The 15,372-nt window shown below is 47.2% G+C and overlaps 1 protein-coding gene across 2 annotated transcripts in view; it reads right to left on the reverse strand.

Moving 5' to 3' along the window:
* Positions 1-15,372, reverse strand: part of MAP1A (microtubule associated protein 1A) — a 73,258-nt gene that overhangs the window by 23,521 nt on the left and 34,365 nt on the right. Inside the window, exon 1 of one of the 2 annotated variants that reach the window (XM_075100927.1) lies at positions 14,570-14,674. The exons of the other annotated variant lie outside the window; for it this stretch is intronic. The gene's annotated coding sequence lies outside the window, so the exon portion shown is untranslated. Of the gene's footprint in view, positions 1-14,569; positions 14,675-15,372 lie in introns of those variants that run through there. 2 annotated transcript variants of the gene reach the window in all.

Raw genomic sequence — 15,372 nt, forward strand, 5'->3', positions numbered from 1 at the left:
CACTCATGGATCATTAATGGGGAAGGCAGAAAAGTCTGATTTTTTTTTTTTTATTTTTAAGAGCATGTATAGCTTACATACTGGAAAGGCTGAGGGGTGACTCCACCACAGTCTACAGCTTCCTCAAGGGGGATAGCGGAGGGGGGAGGTGCTGGTCTCTTCTTTTTAGTGACCGGCATGAGGAAATGGAATGAAGCTACATCAGGGGAAGTTCAGACTGGACATTAGGAAAAAGTTCTTCACTGGGAGCACGGCTGGTCACTAGAACATGCTCTCCAGGGAAGCGGCCAAGGCACCAAGCCCATCAGAGTTCAAGGAGCATCTGGATGATGCTCTTAGTTATATGGTTTAGTTTTAGCTAGCCCTGTGAGGAGCAGGGAGTTGGACTTAATGAACCCTACGGGTCCCTTCCAACTTGAGATATTCTACAATTACGTGGCCCATTCAGTGTAGAATTAACTTGGTTATGGTGGAGGATAGCAAGTGATGAGCAAAGCCACATAGATTTTTGGAGTCAGTGTGAATTAACCATCCGCGGCTGTCTACATGTGCAAAGAGACAATGAAGGACCGGACACTGTGGTTTTAGTGATTAGCAGTGAACCGAAGAGGACTATGCAGGGAGGTCAGTCTAGGCTAAAACAAAGGACAGTGCTCTAGGGTAACTATGTGACAAACAGGATGCCCAGGAGAGAGATGATCCTAGAAGCAGACAGATGGCTGCAAAGGCAGAAAAGGAGGTCACACTGCCAATCCAGAGCCTTGTATGCAGTGTGTTTTGCCACTCTAATTGGAAGCACCTAAAAACTCCTGTAGCTGAATAATAAATTCTGGGCTGAAGAGCTGACGAGAATAGCAGCAAGAGCTGCTGCTTCTCATTTGCTTTAGTCTTTCAGACCATCAAACCTCAGAGGTCATATTATTCTGCTGATCAGAACTGGAAGAACCGTGGTTACAACTCACCGTGCTGAAATCGGAGACCAATTGTCAGGGCAGCAGGACCCAGGTTCTCATCTTTGTGAAGTATGATCACCTAGGCCAGAGCGCTAAAGAGTCATCTTTCAAGGGAGAGACTGTGCTGAAGTCAGTCATGATGCTGTGACTGGTACACCACATCATAATGAACATAAGGGCCACAAAGCTGATTAAAGGACTGGCACATCTCTGATAAGAGGGGGACTGAGAGGTGGTACTGTTTAGCCTGGAAAAGAGAAAGCTCAGGGGAGGGATTGTACCAATGTTTGCACGTATCTGATGGCAGGGTGTAAAGTCTGGGCTGCAGAGCTCTCAGGACCTTGCCATACAGGGGAGGGAGACTGTTCATCTGACCACATAGAGACCAATCCTCTGCCCATCCAGGGAGTATTATTTATTCCTTGTTACATCCCTTGTCCTTCCCACACCCTTTGCCTCCCTCGTCCCTAAGATTATTTGGGCTTACCGGGCCAGGTTCTACCTATAAAGCAAACACCAACAGTACATTGATAAAAATATCAAAATTTCACAGTTTGGCCATGTTATCAAGGCACACAAGCCACAATGATTAAAACCCAACTCTTCCCAACTTTCTGATCTCTTACCTCATGTTATGATCGTATCTCTTCAGGGTGGCACTTCTGTAAAGACTCTTCTTACAAGATCCTAGGTACCGCTACGGTTCAGTACCTTTTGCTGCACTAGAGCACAGAGATGAGCCTTATATTACATGGTCTTCCTGATGCTCTGCTGAAAAAAGTCCACCTCTGAAGACAAACCGTGCATGAGGGTTCTCAGAGTGCATATATTTGCATAATTAACATGAGCTAGCACATGCTGAAAGACTGCCATTTCCTTCATTCTGAAATGACATCGTAACACTGAGATAGTAACTGACTCTTTCATTCTGAGGCTGAAGTCTCCAACTGCAGCTTCTTCAGTACCAATGGGAGAAAAAGGATCCAGCCCCAAATGGCGCCCATTCAGAGAAAAAGAAACAATGCATTCATTCACAAACACTCCAGGACCATACCAAGTACAGCAAGCTACAGCTCCTTGGGACAGAGATTATAAAGACAAAAGGAAAGGGAGGAAAGGTCCTGCACAGACTTTTGAGCAGGATCCTGCCCCTTACCCTATCGGTACAAATACACAGTCCTGTCTCCTACTGCAATATGGTCCCACCTCTGCAAGACCAAGGAAGCCCTGTGTTGTTTAGCAGTGAGGGAGAGGAGTGAATGTACTCTTGCTGGAAGCAATGTCCTACACCCAGCACCTGAAGGGCACACAGCTGCTGAAGGTCCTTCCACCAGCATGCAAACTGAACAGCATAGAGCTGGTAGGACCAGCTCTGGCTGGTGGAGATTTGGAAGCTCTGCCAGCTAGTCAGATGGGCTCAGGAATTAAAAAATAAACACAAAGATTGCTTTGGCAGCCAGTACACAAACCAGCAACTGCAAATTCACCATTCAGCTCCTGCTTACCTACAGACTTGTGCATCTCAGAAACATCCTTTAGCTTCTCTGTACCTGGGCATCCTTGCTGTACTGTGCCAGTAACAGTCCTGACCTGTTACAACCAGTCAGAGGGATGTATCAACCCTCGAGACATTTCATAGCTGTGGTCAGAAGCATGGGCAATCTGTGGGCAACCACAGGACCAGTAGTATGAACTGGAATATGCTGCAGAGCAGCATGGGGAAAGTTTGCACACAGCTTTCCTGCTCTGTGCTCAAGCCATTCAAGAGGAGTCCTCGATAAATTTAAAAAGATACCCCTCCACTGAGGGGTGGGCTGAAGAGATTCTGAGCAGCATGTGGGCATTTGTCTTTTCCTTCTCTTGGCAGAGGGAGGCAGCTGCCTTAAGCAGAGCACCTGTACAGGGCCTGGCCCTCTGCAAGCAGCAGTAGCTGTTGCTGCCACAAATGCGGCACAGAAAGCAAGTGGCGATGTCTTGCTCTGGCTTAACCTTCAGAGGCTAAGTGGGAGCCTAGAACGTGCTAGCATCAGCCTCTGCCCTGGCTGAGGGACGCGGGCTGTCTCCACTTCTGGCAGCTTAGCCCGGTAGCCGACAGCCACCATCACATTCTGAGCTACAGCCCACTTCCAAACGACATCGCCCAGACACAAGGAAAGCAGCTTGGCCAGTTCTTCAGACTCCAGAGACAGAGGATGACCCACAGTCTCAACTAGTTTCCACAGGCTGTAAATTAGATCCCAAAGCTTATGTAGTGCTTTTGTTGGCTGCAACAGTAAATTGCTTTACTAACAAACTGTCCTTAAAAAAACATTTATTCTTATTTCAAAGCAAATCATTAAGGTTTTTAGATTACAAGAGAACATCTTTGTTAGAGTGAGATAACGGCTAAAATTATGGAGAAAAAATTCTTTAATTGCTTTTATCAAACTTGCAGCAATCCACCAGTTATTTTTACTTCTCTCTCTTTTCACTAAAACCTTGAGAGAATTCTTTTCAGGATGCTCTATTTATTTACGTACACAGAATCCCAGGCTCCCAGTTCTTAGTTGTTTTTTTTTTTTTTTTCAGGCAACAATGGCTGTTTTGCATTCAGCCTATACTTTATAAAGAAGATACGATAAGGCCACTTCCTCAGTTTAAACCTCTTCATTCTTTCTTGCCATAACCATTTTGCTCTCTGGGCTCTTGAGATTATTTTTTTTTTTCCATTTGTCTTGACTGTTCAAAACACCTTCCAATTTGTTATCACCCAGGCCTACGATCAACACGCTGTTTACATCCCAACCCTGATCTGCCTTAAAGAAGCACTGAGGAAACTGGAGGAGCGTGTTTCAAAGCAGCTCCCCCGGGACACAGCAGGCTCGGCTGACGGCTGCCTCGGCCCTCGCAGCCCTGAGCCGAGGCTCCTGTAGGGCAACCAGCCCCCGGAGAGGACTCCACAGGCACCAACCGGCTGAGCCGCTGCAGAGGCAACCGCTGAGAAGCAAAAGCTGAGCCCCAGCACTACGCCATCGCTTCTGCACGCCTAAGACAAGAGATTCTCACCTGCAGCTGCTCCGTTGCAATCTGGGTGGAAAGCTGGAGGCCTATATCCAGTTGCCGTCTTCCCAAAGGACAACAGAGAACCCGAAAGAAGATGGCACAGTGGCCTGCTCATGAGCACGCTCCTTCAGGAGATGGGTGACCTCTGACTCCCTCCCTGCCAGAGACAGAGCAGGACTGCTCTCAACCCCTCCGGCTGAAACATGTCTCTTTCGTGTACAGTTGAAACACCCACTAGCACAGAGATATGACCAGGATTTTCACACACCTGCGTCCCAAACACCACACGATATAATGTGCGTCTTTGCTCCCTCCCCCAACAACTCTAAGGAATAATTAGTTAATTATGCAAGGCACAGCTATCTCAACAGGGGACACACAGAACGCCCTTGGACTGGCAGCGTCCTGCGGTTAAGGAGGCATCTTTGATTTGGTGCAAAAAAGTCTGTGCGTTGGTTCCAGCTCAGGAATTCAAACACGATCTCTAACAACCCAGTGGACACACTTGGATGTGTTTACCAGAACGACAGGGCAGTTTCCACTCTGTTGCCCCTTACCTTTTAGTGGTAGCGTTGTGTCAGATGAGATGAGACTTTCAGGCAAGGTAAGTGGACAAACACCAGGTAAGCACTACCGCTGGAGCTTGGCCTAAGCTGCCCAGAAGAGACAGATTTTGAGCACAAGGGCAGGGAGGCTGAAGTTCAAACTGGTGCCTACCTGTTGGATTCAGGCACCTGAAGAGGTGCAGCAGTCCCAGCAATTCTGGGCACATCCAGTTCTTTGTTTCTTTCCCAGAGATGAGCAGAGCAAAGGGCACAGCTGGTTCACTGGGTGATCACAGCCGAAAGGACTGTCCCACAGCCTCCTCCCCAGCTTCTTTCACAAAATGTGACAGCTACAGTAACTACTTATTATAATAAAAACATTATAGGCAAGTGCTGCACTTGTAGCTTTCTAGTGTGATTCAGCTGCTGAGAATGATGAGGAATTGGCTTCAGGCAGTGCTTTGTGGTCCACCAGCAAGTGTTCTGCTTCTTACAGATCTTTACTGTAGACTTTTTCAGACTATGTAGCATACTTTCTATTTTTAGGTCTTCAAACACTCTGCAGAAATAGATTAAAAGTATCTATTTATTTATTAATGGCTAAATCTAAAGATGTACCTACTCAGAGATTTTCTTTAGTGGTTTTCTCTTAGCTAAGGAAAGAAAATCATTGTGTACTAGGAAAGGAAAAGTATAATTTTAGTGGGAATATGAAAATCAGCTGAAAATTGAGGGGCAAGAAACTGCAAAGCACTGAGTCCCTGTGAGGGAAGGCTAGGGCAGAACTACGTGCTGTCCTGTGGAGCAATGGAAGGGACCGTACAAGCGATCACCAAATGGGTCACAGATGAAACCACACAGGACATAAAATGAGCGATTTTTAAACTGTACCTAGAAGAGAAGGGGAAGCCAATGGTGTTTGAGCAGGAAAATATTATTGCATGTCCCAGTTTTTGTTTTTTACAGAAGTTTCAAAACAGTGTGATTTTTCATATTGGGATACTGAGTCAAGTAGTTAAAATCATGGCACCACTGAACTAAAGCCCTGCGACTGTGCAATAGGACCCGTCTTATCTGGAGGAACTGTATGAACAATTGCAAAGGACAGGAAAACACAAATCAGTGTGCAGAGAGAGTGAAGATAATTCAAACATCTCTACAGAGCAAAGCATCCCCTAGGGACCGTGGACCTGAAAGCACACCCACATTGACTTCAGCCTGCTAACCAGTGGAAATCCCCGGGTATTGGTTAGCTTTAGTTAACATCCCAGCCACAGACGGATGGGAATTTTGGGCACACATGGTATATTTACCACTGTTACCCATACTCCAGTTTGACTGAAGCTGGGTAGAGAGTAGAAGAGCACCCACCCAGGAATACAGCAACACCATGCACTGAAACTCCCTTAGAGTTCAAGGGTTTCCTGAAACGCGGCTCTGTATATGGGAGAAAAGGGTGACAGGCTTTGCACCCAACCCTGACAGGAGGCTTGGCAGTGCAGTTCAGCAGAGGATTGAGCGGAGAAGGATGCAGCATATGCAAGAGCATTAGGCGAGCCAGACCAGAGCTGGTGACACATTCTGTATTCCTTCAAGGGCTTCAGATAGAGAGTTTCCAACAAGAGCATCTACCCAGTCGTCTTCAGGATGACAACAGAACAACTGGTCACAGATATGCTTCCAGGAAACACTGGAACAACCTAACTCTCATATGGGTAAAAGGAGCCATGAAGTGCTAAGATCAGAAGCGAACAGCTGATTTGGGACAGAATATGGCTTTAGAACAGCTCAGAGGCAGAGAAAAAGCCTTGAAAGCCGCAGAACTCTGCAAGTAGAGACCTTGGTGTAAAAAGGTACAGAGAGAGGACAGCATCAGCAAGACAACTCCAAGAAGGAGCAAAGTTTCTCAACAGGAGCAGAGTCAGAGTGTGAAATGACCCGAGAACCACACTAGGCAGGACAGGAAAAACACAGCAGTAACCAGTCATTACGGTCAAAAGACGACTGTCTCTGGGAGGACTAGGCAGCAACAGATTTTAAAGAATATAGGAAAGCACAACAGATTATATCAATTACTGTCAAGAACAGTAGTGTATGGTGTGGAGAAAAGCAGGAGGGGCATAGAACAGTCTGGTGTGAAGAAGAACACAGGTCTGGTTTCCAGAACCATTGCTGAGTCTGTCAGGATGGAGCAGGTTGAGGTGTCTGAAGGCATGTTCAGGTTTCCCTTTGTGGATCTAGCTGTACGTATGTCATGACTTACCTTACCATACTGTTACTGCACGTCAGGAGAACTGATCATGCTTTATGGTAAGAACAGGCTCTGCAAAATGACTGACTGCCTCCTGGGGAATTACTACAAAGGTGAATAAGCAGCAGAGCAAGAGAAGGAGGTGAAATATTCTTTAAGGTATGGGAGGTAGTGGGCACTTGCAACATCCCAGGAGATACTCCTCCTAACCATTTGTCTGTGTCTTCCCATTTTCCCTCCTCCCCGTGATATTTTCATGCCATCTACAGCTCCTCTCCCAGGCAGCTTCTATTTCTATGCTGTACCAACCATAGCAACCATCTCATTGCTTCCTAATTGCACATACTGTCTCACTTTTATGCTAAAGAGCAATTTGATAGCTCAGCCATTTTAGAACCACTAATTGAAGACACAGATGTTCATTTTGGAAACAGCTGTATCTATTTCCAGAAGTTACCGTTCCTAACTGTTCCTTAAATGCCCCTCAACTGGAAGTTACACCACTGTTGAGCTACATTAATAGATAAGGTGAGCACTTCTATCTAGTTTGCCAGGTGCAGAATCACTCACAAGAGACACTGTTCTCTTCAGCACCATTACTGACTCAAGCTAGCCTTGCATCCTTTGGCTCTGAAACAGTGTATGGCATTCACATGAATCAAGAACACGGCTCTGCACAGGGGCATGATGCTCCAGCTATAAGGAGTTGGAGCTGTAACTTCTTAAATGTCTCCAGCTAAACCCACAACAGGAAACCTAAACACACCTTAAGATACCCTCTTATCTGGTACCCTCACTCCACCAACCCCTGGCAGACTCGCAGATGGTCCCCTTGGAAACCAAATGAATGTTTCATGTTTTCCTTGTCAGTGGGACTTCATCTGTGATTTGCTGCCAGCCACTGAACAGAGGCTCCCACAAAACTGTTCCTGTTGGCATTGAGGCAGACCTGTTCCAGATTCCAGGGCCGAAGAGCCCTGTACATCGCAGAGCTGGGCAGCTTCCGAGTTCTTAATTTTAATGAGAACATGCATCACAGAATACATGCTCTTTCAACCAGAACATAGCACATATTCAAGAAAACTGCATGTTTCTCTTAGTTTTGACGTTTCTGGGTAATGCTGATTCTGACTGACTTGGAGGTACAACTCATGATCTGTTCGCCCTCCTTCTCTCTCTGCCTCCCCCCTCCCCCCCCCATTGATTAATACAAAACATGTAAGCAAGCTGCCTGAGACAGAGAGAACTTAGTTGTATCAAGGAGGGGATGGCTGTCACAAATAAGGAAATAATTCTGAGATTTCATCCTGTTTGCCTGTTAAGATGCCAAATTTCTGGCAAGAGGCTTCTGCCTCTGATTTCTAGCATCTGTTTAGACTCCTCAAACCTCCTTCCTCTTCCCTACTGTTGACAGTGTCATTCTAACTAGCTTTTCTTCCCTCTCACCTGCTTGTTTTGGAGATGACCTGCTGAATGTCATCTCTGTTTAAGATAACAGATATTAAACCAGCTGTGGACTCTGTGTGGCTGGGACGGTAAAGCACAGAAGGATTGTATTCTGTCAGCCCTTGAGAAAAAGCAGCTGTCCTCCACCAACATCTATCTTTGCTGCATTTTGACTTTGCACTCCTGGATCTAGTTGCCACTTGGTAAGATTCTCTGCATAGTCTGGATTCCTGGGATTTGATTTACAGCATGGGGTACGGTAACAATGAATGGGACACAGAAAGTTATTTCAAAATGCAGAGCTTCAAGGCCTCCTGTCAGCAAACACAGGCCTTGTCTGTTCAGCACTGGAAAAAGGCATCTGGGAGAAGCAAAGGAGGTTTCTAGCAGAGTAGGAACATCTTCTCTCAATACTGGTGACAAGTCAACTTGGCCACTGCCTCTCAGCAGTCTGCCTTGCGCTGAGTTCATTGAAGTCTCACTTTGTAACAGGAGCCCCTACTTCTTAAAACCACCCCGTCTAGCCAGGTCCCTTTATGCTTGCAGATTACACAGTGGTATCGGGGACTGAACTTCCTAACTTGGGAGAACAACAAGGACTAGAAGAGGCCTCCACCACCACAAACACTTTTGTCTCAGGACCTCTCACTTGTTCAGCTCCTTCAGAGCCATGCAGGCACACAACCTTTCTATGCTCCCATGCCTCCCTCTTGCTTGACAGTTGCCTTTGCCTTTGAATACAGACCAACAGCAAGAAAGAAACCCCATAACAATTAAAACTCCCATGCAAATCCCACAACCAGGAACTGGGCCAAAACACATACTGTGCTCATACCTACCAGCCTGCAAGCTGATTCTTCAAGAACGTGCCACACAGATCAAAGCCACATAGAACCACCCTATCCAATGTTTTCCTACCATGGAAAGGAGTCCTATTTGTTTGAAGCCATTTACTTTCTTATATGGCCTGGACAGTGTCTGCATTTCCGTCCAAGTACTGCAACTTACCCCTCTTAAATCATTTTAGGAAGCTTTCCAGAACATAAATCTAGTCTAGGTAAAACACTGGCTTCTTGCCCACTTCTCCTCTAAGATAGCTGTTAGCACCTTGAGTTCCTGATGACAGATGGACGTTCTTCAGGCAATATTCAAGAGAGATACTAATGGCCTTTCCTTCCAGTTTTCTCCTTAATTATTTAAGAATTTGGCACTGGAGCTTAATAGAAAGTAGCACAGGCGAGACAATGGGACCCAGTGAAATAAAGGTTAGCTACAGCAAGGGCAAAAGCAATTAACTTAATCCCGTAACTTGAAAGTCAGTAGAGGAAATAAATGATCTAGACTTGCCGGTTATGTTGTCATGCTTTTTTAGCACAATCTATTTATAGCTAGAGCATGTTGTGAAAAACAGCACTAAGCTTTTACAGCCTTCATCTTTTCACTGGAAACAACCAAAAGGACTCTTCTCAAGACTACCAAAACATGTGAAAAGCAAAGATAGCAAATGCCAGCCCATCCATGCAGTGGTACCGTGCAGCGTCTGGACAAATCTCCAGGTGAGAGAAAAGGCTACGGCTTGTGATGCTTATGTCTTGTCAGCTGGTACTTCTATTTTCTTACCATGGCCAGTATCCCAGGGGCAGGAATGGACTCTCCTTTCCAACCTTAAAACAGCTACAAGAACTTCAGGTCAGGTATTCTACGAACTTATTCAACAACCACCATTTATTAAGACACTGCTGCCAGAGGCATTTTGCTGACTCCCAGGAGAGTCAGAAGAGGCTTAGCCTTTCACACAGGAGGGGTCTGTAACAGTCTTGCTGTGCCTAAGCTCTGTGACTTGTTTTCATTTTTGCTTCCCACTAAAGACAAGGAGATAAACTTCCACGTGCCTGACTGATGGCTATAGATGAGTTCACCTCCTGTTACATTATCTTCTCCAGGATCTCAGAAGTTAGCACAAATTTACAAGATTGCTTGTTTTGCAGAATGCCAGAGATGCAAAGAACCTTACATACCTGGTCACACTGTGAACCCAGGGCCCTGAGATAGGTTCTAGTAAATTGCCAGAGACTTTGGTGCTTCACAAGACGGCTTATAAAAGACAATAATATGTGCAAAGAGACACACAAGTTATTCAGTAGGACATACCGATAACAGACATGCATATTAAATCCTACCCCCTCTGCGACTTGTGTGCCTCCTTCCATTTGAGATTCTCTACCTCCGTCCTCTTAGAGGAAATATTCAAGCCTTTACTTCCAAAAGCAAAGAAAGGGCTCACTCATTTCTTTCGAAACACTGAAACTGGGATGATGATACTTTTCGGAAAGGTAGAAGTGAATCAATATTGCATTCCCCATTAAAAAAAAAAAATCCAACGCAGTACTACTTATACATTGGAGAGATCGGTCCAGCAAGACTTAAAGGCCTGTCACAGGAGAACTAAGAACCTGCTGGCCAAGGACACCAATGCTCAAGTTCATCTGTGAATAAAGCCTTGTAAGGACAGAGATTTCCAGAAAAGCTGGATATCCAACTAGTTGTTCCATTAGTACTAGCTTTTGAGATCCTGGAGAGGAATGTGCAAAGGGAAGACAACTATTCTATAGGCACCCATCAGCACACACAGAAATCTATCTCCGTTTCTGTAGTGTGAAGCAAAGGTCAAAACAAACCACACAGCTTAGGCACAGCAAGGCATGGAACTAATGAAGACTGCTTTTTGGCTGTCCACCCTGCACTGTCCCACTGCAATAATCCTTGCTCCCGCCATGCTCCCTGCAGTCCACTGCAATATCCTCAGGTCCTCTCGTGAGCCATAACTACCAACTGGACAAGTGGCAGCACGCTCACAGATAGAAGTGCACTGTCTGACGGCTGCTGTGTAAGCGGTGACTGCCCAGATGGCAGGCCAAACAGAATGTGTACTGTCCCAGTGAAGGCACTGATTCAGATCACTCTCCTCTTATTGCCCCACCACTTTTCACAAAACTGGTAGAAACTTGTTACTTTTAATCCTTGAACAGAAGGGAAAGTGTTTACTCCAGATAAACACAAAGAATGTGTATTTGTAACAGGAATTCTTACTATTCAACCAAGCATCTCTATGGGGATGGAGGGAAAAAAAAAAGACTAATACAAACTGAGAAGTTAGAACCAAAGCAGCTCAATACTTTCTATAATCTGTCCTGTCAACAGCTACAAGGCTTGTGCTGGAGTCCAGAAAGACACAATCCTGTAGCTAATTCAGGATTTTTGAGGGGAAAGGAAAATAAATCCTCTTTTTCCATCTCATGAAATTCTCTCCAGAATAATTTCTAGGCATTCATTTACATGTAACTTACTGTCTTTCCTCCCATACACAGTTATTGGGCTGATGGATAGTCTCTATCACCTCCCACTCTTCCCCAGGTACTTTTACCTAATGAATGCTTCACGGCCTAGCAGATACACCCTTCATTTTGAGCTAGCTCCTACTGTCAGGTCCTTGTAAGCTAACCAAAAAATCTTGTCCTCTTTGGCCTCCCATAGCATCTCCTTTCAAGGGCCTGGAGGTCTCTCTCTTCTACCATCAATTAGTAGTGGAAAGCCTGTGATAATGCACATAGCCAAGTGGCCAGAAGCAGCACCCACTGGGATCTCTATACTCAAACACCTATCACAAAGATGTATTGCTGGATCCTTACTTGGCTCTCAGTTTCTTCTTTTGTGAGATGCAGCCATCCCAGGAGTTACCTAGGATGGTCTGTGTATGAACATGTACGAAGGGCATAAGACCATGTCCCATATAAGCTCTTCCACCCTTACACATGTACACGTGGCTTCCTTGCTTTCACCAAAGAGAACCTATGCTGGCTACTGCTCACCATACTCCTGTGCTCAAGTCCCTCATCCCTTTACCACCATATCGGCTGAGGACATGACTCAGGTATGCCAAAAACAGCAACATGAGGAAGAGTGGCGAAGAGACATGACAGAACATGGATTGTTTTGTCAGGAAAGAAACTACTGCAAAGCTGCACATCTCTGTCTGCCTAATGTAAGCAGGGTGGAGGATCTGACAGTCTGGCCTAGCCAGATTGCAGGAAAGGAAAGGAAAGGAAGGAAAAAAAAAAAAAAAAATGTTCCCAGCCTGTATATGATAGCTACTTGCTGGAGAAAGTGTAAGGAGACATGCAGTCTGGATGCAACCAACCAGTGTGGAACCATCGAGGAGGCAGGGAGGAGGGTACTGACCTTATACAGCAAAAGGCCCCCTTCCCCATCAGAAGAAAGAGGAATCCCTGTCATTCTGGAACAGTGCCCAGCCTGCAGGGCTTTTCACAGTGGAACCAGAGCTACTTGGAATAGAAACAGCCTCGTCTCTGAGATCAGAGAATTTAAACCGGAGCTTGTTTTTTCTGCAGTCATAAGCCAGCAGGCACCAGCTGCAGAATTTGCCGCAGTGTGTGTGTGTGCGCGCGCGCGTTTCTGCGTGTGCGAGTGTGCAGCAGCCACGCTCCTCCCCTCCAAGCTCACTCTGTGATAAATGTGTCCAGCTCCCTCTTTCTTCCCCTCCCTACATCACTGACAGTCTCAGTCTGATCACTCTCAGCCCCCTCTCCTCTCTATTAAGAAAGCTTTTGTTGGCATCACTACTGACTTCTTTTCATTGCTCCCTCCCTAGTCAATGAGGTTTGCCTCTCCTCCTTCCCCCTTACCCAAAACAGCAGCGTCTGACAGATATTCATGGTCACGTACCCTTGTCTGTGCAACGTGCCAAACCCCACTCCAGCTCCTCTAGCTCTGGACCCCGGAGCTAAAAGGCCCTATTTTGAAGTACTTCAACACATTTTAGCATTAGCATGATTTAACACTTTTAACAAGATGTTTGCTGGTGGCAACACTAAAGGATGCCAAAGATTCCCTATGAAAACAGAACCCCATGAGTCTGTGGACTGCAAAGGTGTCATCATCACACTGTACCAGTGGTGATGCAGGAGAGCTAATCATAAAGAGGGAAGCTGGCCCCTTATACCTCTGTGTTACATGGGAAATACAGCAGGGTAAGGGGATGACAAAGGACCACTGCTAAGAAAAAGCAAGCACTTTGCTATTCTCATTTCTAAAGCACAAAATCCCGCCCCGTAGCCCACTAGGGTGACAATCAGCTCCAAGCCCGGCCACATCTCCTCTCCTCTGCTGCCCTAGAAAGGCTGCATCACTCACATTTTACAAGAGTCTTCCCTTTTTCCTCCCCCGCTAACTGGATGCATTTGGATGCTTTTTGGCTTCCTTAGTGGAAGAATGTAGTGTTGAGCAGCTCAAAGCCAGACTTCAGCTACTTCAAGACTACTTGTGTGGGTGTGCAGCACCAAAGGAAAGAGAAATTGCAAAAGGGGCCCTGTATCTCTTCCATCTAATCAGCAGCATGACGGTCCACCTTAACAACCCTCCCTCCCTCCTGACTGGCATTAGCCTCATTCCAGCATCAGCAGTGAGCTGAACAGTGATACAGACATTAATACTGGCTTTCACCAAGCCTTGACCAAAGGGAGCATCTGTGAGATGCCTTGTGCCACCTCCTCCCTTCTCCAGTAGCCCACCATCCTCAGGAAAGACCCTACTGGGATAAATCATAATGCTACAGGACTCCTTAAGTCCCTGACAGGCAGAATATCTTCAGATTCTTCTCCAGATGCATCTTCATACATCCTTCTCCGTGTCTGAGCTAATGACACAATGACACAAGTGCAGTAAACAGCTGAGCAGCTAGGGAATTTGGTTTCTGTTCCTATACTCAGGACACAAGCAGCTGAGAGGGCTGAGGTTCTCAGATCATAAAAAAAAAGCTACATCTACAGCTACCCTTCTGCCTTGTCGCTAGTCCTTTCCCCCTCAACGACCAGTCACCCACCCACCCCACCCACCCCCCCCAACAGGACCAAATTCCAAGGAAAGAAAACGCATCTGCTATAGGCTGTTCCACCAAGATTTCCTCACCTGCTCCTCTGCAAGGACAGAGCAGACCCAGCAACTCCCGCAAGACAAGGCAGAGGAGAGCAAGAGAGCCCGGGTCAGGGCTCAATCCGCTTGCCAGGTTCCCGTATTTACAGTCACTGCCTCCAGAATAACCCGTCCTTCCCTGGTCGACCAGCTTTCTTCAAAGCGAACAGCATCAGAGCAAGAACAAAGCCAGTGCTGGCTGCCTCAGTCCTGCACCCACCCCGCCCCGCAAACAGTATTAGGGACTTGACATTTCTGACGGCTAACAACACCCTCCACTGCCCATCCCGAGCCTGGCAGCCTCCAGGTCGGGCTGACCGGGTAGGAAAGGAACGCGCACGTACCATCCTGTGCCGGGGGAGCGGCCCACGGAGCGGCAGCCGTTGCAGGGCGCCCGGCGAGCCGCGGACGCGCAGGCACAGCCCGGGCTGCGGAGCGCGGCTGCTGTGTCAGGGCGAGCCGAGGGAGGAGCTGCCACCCCCGACACCCACCCACAGCGCGCAAGGCCCGCTTAACCCTCTCCGGGCTGCGGGCTCCTGAAGCGCCGCGTCACGGGCCCCGCGGGCGAGCCCCGGCGCTTGCGGACACTCGCCCAGAGCCGTGAGCTGCAGCCAGCCCCGCACCGCTCGGACACCGCGGCGGGCGGGTCTGCCGCAGCCTGGGCCGCCGTGAACAGCAGGAGCCTGGCCAGCGCTCCAGCGTACGTGGAACTGGACAAACTCCTGCAAACATACGGGCTCCCACGCTATCAGAACGGTTTTTTCCAACACCCTACAGTCAGGCTTCTCTGAGAAGTGCCCCAGAGGGGCACCCCCCATCTCACCTGAGGAGGTGCTTTGGTTTGAGTTACTCTTAAACTGGAACCTCACGCCTGGCTCCAGCTGCAGAGCAGCTCCTCCAGTTAAAGAAAAGCAACACAAAATACCAGGCACAGCATCAGCAGCCTGCCTGGGGACAGTTGTGCCCAGTATCACACACCCAGCGTCTGGCTGCTAGCAAACAGGGATGTGTCGATGACGATCTCAGATCCCACTGAACAGATAACAGAACTTGAGTGGGCAATGCAAGAACACCAGGAACCTGACCTCTGGAGCCCTATTTCCAGCACTGTTTTCAGACTAATGTTTAAATAATTTTCTAAGAACCC

This window comes from Phalacrocorax aristotelis, chromosome 7 (assembly GCF_949628215.1).
Source record: "Phalacrocorax aristotelis chromosome 7, bGulAri2.1, whole genome shotgun sequence".
In the NCBI taxonomy this organism is placed as follows: domain Eukaryota; kingdom Metazoa; phylum Chordata; class Aves; order Suliformes; family Phalacrocoracidae; genus Phalacrocorax; species Phalacrocorax aristotelis.